Source organism: Cebus imitator, unplaced genomic scaffold, assembly GCF_001604975.1.
Source record: "Cebus imitator isolate Cc_AM_T3 unplaced genomic scaffold, Cebus_imitator-1.0 Scaffold176, whole genome shotgun sequence".
NCBI lineage: Eukaryota > Metazoa > Chordata > Mammalia > Primates > Cebidae > Cebus > Cebus imitator.
Window position 1 is genome coordinate 1,133,045 of NW_016107491.1, and position 9,584 is coordinate 1,142,628.

Here is a 9,584-nt window from a genome sequence, read left to right on the forward strand (position 1 = left end):
TACACTAGCAAGTAGCTAAGGTAGAGCTCAAAGCCTGACCTTCTGCAACAGATAATGCATTACACTGCCTCACTAAGAGAGATATCCGATAGTAGCCCTCAGACTTTTCAAAAAAACAAATATACTGACGGTGGGTGAAACAAATGAAATAACTTGAAGAAGAAACAAACTGCAAAAAAGTTTATTTATTAACGATGTAATAATAAATATGTAATTTTATAAAACACCCTAATTCTAGAAGGAAAAAAGCATTCTTTTTAAACTGATTACAAAAACAATCCCGGAAAGTGAAAGAAATAGTTATTCAAATGATTGTATCTGAAATCTTGGGTGTAAGCTGTTTCCTTCATCTGTTTCCTCCACCAAAAAAACAAAAAAAAAAAAAAAAGAGGTTTGTACTATATAGAGTCATCAGGGTTGCAATAGTGACCTAACAGGAAGCTGGGCTATTCCCAACTGCCAGTGATCTCAAACAGACTCTGAGGCTCCCTCTTTGCTCCAACGGACAGCAGCGTCTTTAGGCTGAATAATAGTCAAATTCTTACCTCCCTCTTTCACTGCTAGTAAGATCAGATTGCATTTCTTTCAGTATTTTTAAATCCCCAGTTTCTTGATCTGTTTCTAAAAGAAGAAGTAGAGAAGACAAATCATCTCTTCAATACCTGGAAGGAAAAAGAAAATTACCTCAACTCCGTTTTGAAAAAACCACTCCAAGAACTTTCATCAGAGATTTTACTTGTGAGTACATGGCGATATACTGTCTAGCCCATGAGAAATAACTTCAATTTCCTTTTCTTGGGGGAAAAGCAGGGTCCTGAGAGACAAACAACTGATAGGGGAGGATTACTGTTTATTTGCCTAAAATGAAAATCAACCCTTCCCTGTAAACAAAGCAAACTCAAACTGCAATGAAAATGAGTTCTCAGCATTTTGCATTTAATTGTTAAGCAAATTTATGTGCGATGTTTATGACTTTAAACCGTGAACATTTTTGTGACTAATTGGTGTATGTAACTGTTTTATAATTAGAAGATTACAGGAGAATTCATTACTAATTGTGCTTGGTTAATTGGAAGTTTTTGAAAGTTTGGTTTACCTTTCCATTTTATTTCATAACATTTAATAAGAAGACTGTCACTCTTCTGTGTAAAGAATCTTCCGTCAATACCATTAGTTAATGACATTTAAAATGATGTGTAAATATTCAAATAATTATAATCTAAATTGAATACTTTATGCCAGCATTAACTAATCCCTCTAAGGAAATATTTTACAAGTCTCCAAAGACTAAAGTTTATATTCTGAGATGACTAAATGAGAATACTTACGAACAAGTCTATGTTGTGCAATTTTGTAAATTAAAACAATAGATAACGTGCCTACATGATGTACTGTTATGTTGGATACAAAATGTTTGCTTCTATTAAGACAGGAAAGCATGTAATGCAGCACTAAACAACCACAGAAATATAATGAGACAAACTATTATTTAACTATAAAAAAGCACTCTTTAGTATAAAATAATTGCCAAATATAAGGGCCAAGAGTACTACCATGTGGGAGAGGAGAAAAGATAAGCAACAGCCACACTGTGACTCAGTGCCCTGGAAATTAGTCACAAAATGACTTTGTATAACGTGAGATAATATGAATACAAAGGGCAAAACTCAAGCAGGAAACATACTGCACATAGAGTCATATTTCTTGTGTAAAAGCATAATATTTACATGAAAGGGGGAAGGTGTGACAATTTTGAGAGATATTGCAAAAGTTTTGAACATGACAAAATCTTCATAACACATTTTAAAAATTATTTTAAATCTGTCGTTCTAGTGCATGACTATTTGAACATATAGTATCCATATCTCATCTAATCCTTAAACTAAAGAGGGAATAGTCCCTGAAATTTATTTGAGTATGAAATGTTAGTTTATGGCCTCTAGCTTAATAAAAGTATATAAACTATAAATAGGGATAAACAAAGATTGAAAAACATTAATGTAAATACAGATAACTAAGACAAAGTAAAATTTTTAAAATAAGAGTAAAGCTTTAAAATACTTTTTTTTTTACTGATTTGAGTAGTTATATTGGAAAACCACGTTTTTCTATTTCAGATGATCACAGAATCTTGTTAGAAAGTTTTAATGACATACATACTACTATTTGATTCCTATTTCTATTATGTATACTGAATTGGACAAGTTTTTGTTTGTTTTGTTTTGTTTGTTTGTTTTTAAGGTATAGTCTGATATCTTTCGTTTTACCTCCAATGACTAAATCACATTCCTTTTGGAAATGTGGTTCCTGTTCAAATAGAGTATGCCACCAACTGGTATTTGATGGTCTGACTGATTGACCATATATCATTTGCTTGTTGATTGTACAACTAGTTTGGCTAAAATCTGCCATAAAAACTTATTGTTAAATTAAATAATAGCACATAAAATGAGAATGTATTTTGTAATAAACTCAAATTTTCAAAATATTAATTCTCTTAAAAAGTAATTTTCTAATCTTATTGTAAAGACTTACTTTAATGCCAGAATGCCTATCCATGTAACCAAATAGTAAATATGCTATCAATTCCTTAGGAATGGTTGGTTGATTAAATTCAGTGTCACAAAATTAGATATATTTCAATTGATATCTCTACCTAATACAAGAAAAAAATTCAAAGTAAACATCCTTACAACATATAATAAGGAAGAGACAATATAAAAAGTGAAAAAAATTACTCAGACTAGGATTTTCAAAAAAATCTTATTTTTCGGTATAAATTAATTAAATTGAACTATAATATAAATTAAAATGGGCTAGTTATATCATCAATGTATTTTACTATGTGGACATGACTAAGAATTGTGCTATAATACAACTCATCTATTCTCAATAAAGGCCTTCTACAATCAGCCTTACTTTTTGTCTACCATCTACAGCAATTAACTCATTTGAGGAATTAAATTTGGCTGGTTGCCTTTTTAAAACACAAAAATATTTTCATGCATTAGTGTCAAAGGTAGATTCTGCTATCTTTTGTAGAAATATAGCAGCACTATAATTCTTTCTGATTGCTGCAATGTGCATTTGGAGAAATTTGAATTCAATAGACATGTGTTTCTGGTTATCAAATCTCACCAAAATTAGGGAAGGGTTCAAGTATTTCCAGCAAGTTTTCTTCATACTAGACCATCTCTCCTGGCTCTCTGAGATCCCCACTGACTGCTTTCTAAGTGTTATGTATCAATTCCAGGGGCCCATACCTGTCCTCACTTCTCCAAGGGTCAGGTGCCAAGTAAAATCATAGCCTGAGATTCAACTACCAGCAACTACCAGTTGCTGAGAGCAACTTCATCACGTCTACTTTTCTTCTTCCTCAAACCAACAATAACAAAAAGTATGGACCCATGTCAAATCCACTGTTTTCTTTTCTCTTTAAGCCTCCCTTGGGATATTATGTCCTTTCTTAGTTGGAACAATGAGTTGTTAAAATGAGTTCAAAAACAAAAGAATGTAAGGACACCATGACCCATAATAGAAGTCCCAATGCTGCAATACTACTTTCCCAATTGTTCCATCTGATGGACCACAGGTCTCTGTGTAGACTTAGAATTATTGCAAGGAATTCCCCAGTCAACATGTGAGTAAAAATTACTATATGTTATTGATTAGGACATAATAAAGCTATTTCAGCATCAGAAATGCGAAAGCATTCATCAGTACGACACTGATAAAATGTAAATACTGTTTTTATTACCAAGCATGACATGCCTTTGACACCCTGGAACTAGAGCCATCACCACGCTGCTGGCAAGCTAGTCTATCTCTCCTCCTCTTGTTGATCCTTATCTATTTCTGTTCAGTCCTTGAATTCTATGATAATTCATCTATAAGCAACACTTCCTTCCTCATTCCCCATTTCCCAAGGCTTAAAAACAGAGTAAATCTCAGAAACAGGTAAGTCTCCAGAATAATGGTATTTATTATTAATAATTTGGTAATATTTAAAGTCCACTTAGGAAGCTTCAAAGATTAATTTTCGTCTCAGAAAATGAATCACAATGGTTATATTAAAATTTAATACAACTTTTCTCTAGCTTTCTGAACACATGGAAAATACTTTAAATTTTTACTATTTTTGTCTGCTAATTCTGGTTTTGATGTCATTTAGACTTTTCTCATTATGAGTTATATTCTACTATTGAGTACCTAGTAATTTTGATGTGGTTGCCTAATATTATGAATTTTATCTTATCGGGTATTGTATTTGTTGTATTTCTATAAATATCCTTGAGCTCTTTTCTGGGATGTAAATTACTTGAAAACAGTTTTATATTTGGTAGTTTTGCTATTAAACTTTGTTAGGTAAGACCAGAGAATTGTTTATACTATGGTTAATGTTTTCCTACTACTGAGGCAAACAACTGAGTATTATACTCAATGCTTCATAAATTGAGAGCTTTGCAACTTGGGTACAAAAAATATTCCCTGCTTTACATATGTGGGCCCCTCTGACCCTTTTAGGTGGTGCTTCACCCAGTCTTTAGACTTTTATGAATGCACAGACCAATATTCAGCTGAAGATTAGAAGTCGCCCTGAAGATCCCTAGATCTCCCTTTCTGTATAACTCTGTCTTCTCTGATGCTTGGTCCTGTATACCCTAACTACCACCTGAGACTCTTGTCTAAACTCATAGAAACTAAACTGAGTCTCTTCAATCAGTCTGCTGGAACAATGTAAAAATGTGGGACTAAACACTTGTTTCTTGTCTCTATGAAGTCACTTCTCTCCACTGACCAATATAATTTCTTATACTTTTTCTTTCTTTCTTTTTTTTTCTTTTAGTTATTTCAGGTAGGTAGAAAAATCCAATCCCTGTTAATACGTGGTGGTTAGAAGTAGAAGAGCTTTTAAAATTTTATTTTCATAACATCTTAAAAAACAAAAGATGGATATAAATTCAAAAAATGTAAGGGCAACGAGCCTGTAAATTTAGTTTGCCTGAATAAGATAAACATACATTTATTGTTTATTGTAGCCCAGGAGCTATGTTATATGAGTACATATGTGTTTATACAACAAAGAACATAAGATCACTATTTCTAAAAAAATAGTTATTTCATCTTAAATAAGAATTTTATTGGTTCATTATGTTTTCTGATAAGAACAGCCATTCAGGAAGCTAATATCTCACTCTCTTCTATATTTTAGATGCCAAATGAGCTCCACATGCTTAAAACTAATCAAGTAGTCACTTATTCAACAGGCACTTCTCACTTCCCAAACTATGAGTGCTCATTGTTATTTACCTAGATCATAGAGCTTTTATCAGAAATTAATTGCTTTTCCTAATAGTTTCCTATCACAATTTCTTGTAATTATTTTTTCTCCTCTGCTTCCTGGCTACTTTCATATAAAGAAAGCTGAGTAAAGTGAATACAAAGTAAAACCTTCTCTTGTTGTGAAAGGAAAGCTTCAGGTGCTTCCTACTCAATTTTTTAAATGACTTGAGGCAAACAGATAATCCCAAATCAATGACAAACATAGTAGGCATAATTTATATTTATATTAGCATTGGAATTTGGATTTGTAACTATGTGACATTATTCCAGATCTTATACATCTCCTTTGAGTTACGTGATTTTAATCTCATAATAGCAAAGCTATTTAGCCAATGAAGAAAGGAAATCAGTACACATTAAAGAAATGATCTGGTGCTAATGTGGGTTTTCAAAAAAATTAAGATAAGCATTTTTTAAAGAAATATCCAGGCATTCCTGTTAGTGTCAATAATTTTAATCTAATTCTAGATTTCCCAGAGTTAACTTTTTTTAGTATATTTTTCTCTTAAGGAACTGCTGAAGAATGTGTCCAATGAGGAAAAATGTTTAATCAGGGGGAATTTGGACTATCCTCATTTCCCTCATTTCCCATAACAAGAGGGGTCTGTTTTTCTATATGTGGTCAGTTATGGATAAAACTCTTTTCAAGACTTTTTCCTTTTTAAAGTTTGCAAATATTAATAAGAGCCCTCAAAAAAGCAAAAAGTTTCTGAGGTGCCAATATTTGCCATATCACTATTCTGTCAATATTACTCTCCCCACCACCACTTATCGGCATTCGATATTATCATCTAGTATAGAGATAAGGAAGATCCAAATAGCAATTTGACTTCCATAATAGGTGCTGGAAGCCTCTTCTGTAAAAGACATGGGGAGACCATGGATGATCTCCCAGAATGTAAGTGAAAAACTATCTCTCCAAGTATATACTTGCACTTGAGAAGGGAGATCATACCTTTTTTTCCAGATCTCTCAGAATCTTACACACCATCATGAAAGATGTATTTGAGACCTACTTTAGTATCCAAGGATAACAGTATATATAACTAGAATCAAAAACAGTATCAATTAATGATACATCTGAAGAAGTCAACATAAATATTTTAAAAACAGATAAAGCTTGACATAGGGAGGAAGTTGAGACATTGGGCATTAAGATATTCTATGGATAAAGAAATCTCCAATAAAGAATAAGACTTTATCTTTTTGAAAGCCAAGGAAGAGATTAAACCATTTTAAGATCTCTTTCAGTTTTATCATTATACTTGAATAAGCAGATTCAATTTTAATACCTTTAAGCTGAGCATTAACTATGTACTTTTTGTATATTAATCCTTCAAAAGATATGAAAAGTGTACCATGTGATAAATTGTAATCATTTATAAATTAACCTAGTAATGAGGATTTGATGTAACTTACAAAAAATCAAATATTTGATCACCATTCCCAGAAAATTGTAATTGAATGTGTTATGCAGGGCATTAAACAAGAAAACCTTATCTAATTTCTGATTATATGATTATGTGTTGGGTAAGATTTTGATAGGAAAGAGATGAATGGCAATTTAAACTAAGTGGTCTTTATAAAAATGTAAAATAATGAGCATTAAGTATGTGAAACTAAGAGAAAAAATTAACTGTTTATTGAATTCTGTGAATAATGTGGCACCAATTTCCTGTCATTCTCAGGACCCATAGTTCTCAACTTTCATGGCTTTTTTTGTTGTTGTTTGAATGAAAGTGGCTTAAGATCAACTTCTTAACGGCTCCTGGGGGACCATGACTCAGCTGTCAGGGCTCTTCGTTCCTTTAGAGTGATTCAGAGTTTATCACGATGTCATCTGGGCAGATGGTTGTAGTCACCAACAGCTGTAGTTCCTCTCTCGAACCAAACTCAGACCCCTCCCAGATACTTGTCATTAGAAGCAATCATGAATTCTTAGCTTTTTCACACTAAGGGTTATTTTTACTATCAGAAATACTCTCCTTAATAGAAGTGAAAATATTGACTATTTATTTGTCATGTTTACTGTACTTAAAGATAAAAAGTTTAGCTAATATTTGAAACTATTATATTTTTTCTAATCAGAAAGTTTTCTACTTCATCATAAATCTGAAACCAAAAGGTTCTAGAAATCCAGTCTCCGGTATAATGAGTATAGATCTTGCCATCTTTTTTCCCTAAATATAATATAGTAACATTTTTGTGAGAAATTTCCGTACGTGGGCTAATATTTGGATCTCCTTTTGTCATACGACAAGTTGAGATCATCAGAAGCAGGAAGTTGAGAAGTCTCCAATACATTTGTCTAGGCAGAGATAAAATCTGATGGAAACAAGCCTTCAGCAGACATGAAGAAACCGACTTGATATTTTTAGCTACTGATCCTTAAAATTTTTAAAAAGGCAGAATCAACCTGAATTCCAGAACCTGTGAGGAAAGTCTCAACTGTCGTTCCATGTCTTTGCAAACTGTCCTTCCATGTCTTCCATCTCCCACAAGATGTCCCATTCATCACGAATTAAGAGGTTAATTTTAATTAAAAATTAAATCATTTACCAAGAGATACATAATACATAGGTACCTAGACACATAATTAGGAAATAGATATTTTGGGCCTCAAATGCCATTTGCTTATCTAACTCAATAATGGGCATCTAGAAGAGCAAATACTAAAAACAGGTAAAATAGTCAAAAGTAGCCACAGGGCTCTCTATCTCTCCATACCATTCTCATTTTTAATATTATGTTATACCAGAGAAATACACATTTAATGTATTATTCTTTTTTTCTCCTCTCACACCAAAATTCATTGATTTAACTTGCATTCATTTTTTATTCCATTTCCTTTCATTTGGAGCTACTAGGTTTCACAGTTATGCAGAATTGTATTCTTGAAAACCACCATTTGCTTCAGATATGTAATAACTTTATTTGTTTTTTTCCCCTCTTAAGGAAATGCCAATAACATAACATAAAGAGCTTTGCTCTTAAACAAATTGATATGCATGGAAATTAGAGTAATTATGATGAAAAAAGGTGAATTCACTCAAAGAAAACAATGTGATCTTTTTCTGAAAAAAAAAAAAAATCTTCCAGATTTAACTATAAAGTCCAGACAAAATAATTCCATTCATTTTTAGAGAGTTTCAGTAGTTACGGACAACTATACATAGAACAGGTACAATAAAATATTCTTCATTACTATAAAAAAGAAACACTGGCATTATTTCTTGTATTGTGTGTTTTTTTTTCATTTTGTTCATTGTATTTTATGTGTTTTTATTTCATTTTGTTCATTGTATTTTTAGTAGTGAAGATCTGTAGTATATCACATTCTCTTCATATTTCAATTGCAATTTTTAAGAAATGTGTTTACATGTTTACATTTACCTTGTTCTTCACTTTCTAATGATCTCTTTATACCTGTCTCCCTTCCCCTTATTGCCTCTCAATTTTATTTCTCCACTCTCAGGGCTCACACTCCTCTCTTAATTGGCAACAAATATTAATATTCCCTGTTATTATGTAGGAGAACATTATTTTTACCTATCAAAAATATGAGCACCAAAAATAATTTTGTTTTAATTAAATTTCTTAACTTTGGCTCAAAACATTAAATATAAATTTGTTTTAATTAATTTTCTTTTTATTTTCTGTTTTAATTAAGTTTAAATAGGTTTCTTAACTTTGGCTCAAACGTTAAACATTTCCTAGTTATGGTTTAATGAAATGCTAATTTCTAGAGATTGTAAGTAATCTGAAATTTGCTTTAGGTGATAAAAATGAAAATATTTGTGAGAACTGTGTGTCTTTCTGAAGCTTACAGTTGCCCTTTCCTAGAATGGTCCCAATTCCTATGTCTGAGTTAAAACCCTGCCAACATACAAATGCGAGACTCGGGGCGGGGGGAAATCAATTTCTCAGCTCCAGTTTTCTTAATTAAAAAACCTAGATATTTCAGATACTTATTTCTATGATTGCTTTTAGCTCTAGCATGATGTAAATGTGTGTCCTTGCCTCCATTTTTGTTTTTAAAATATTTAAATAAATAGTTTGCATATGCTATATGCTATTTGGTTGTAATATAAAAATATACACTCTTTTTGCCTGGTATTGCTATTTCCTCTCCATAGGACTTTGTTTTGTTAATACTATGAATAACAAAAATACTAGCTCTATACAGTAAACAGTTTTATTCTTAGAAGAGACTTCCTTCCTTTATAAAACCATGTATAATT

General features: G+C 31.8%; 1 protein-coding gene across 5 annotated transcripts in view; it reads left to right on the forward strand.

The window, feature by feature from the left end:
* The first annotated feature begins 429 nt into the window (after positions 1–429).
* The window catches only part of TFPI (tissue factor pathway inhibitor), an 82,305-nt gene continuing 73,150 nt past the window's right edge, over positions 430–9,584 (forward strand). For 2 of the 5 annotated variants that reach the window (XM_017545045.2, XM_017545048.2), the window contains exons 1-2: positions 430–738; positions 3,441–3,640. The gene's annotated coding sequence lies outside the window, so the exon portion shown is untranslated. The remainder of the gene's footprint in view (positions 739–3,440; positions 3,641–9,584) is intronic. The other 3 variants (XM_017545046.2, XM_017545042.2, XM_017545050.2) reach the window with 2 other exon arrangements.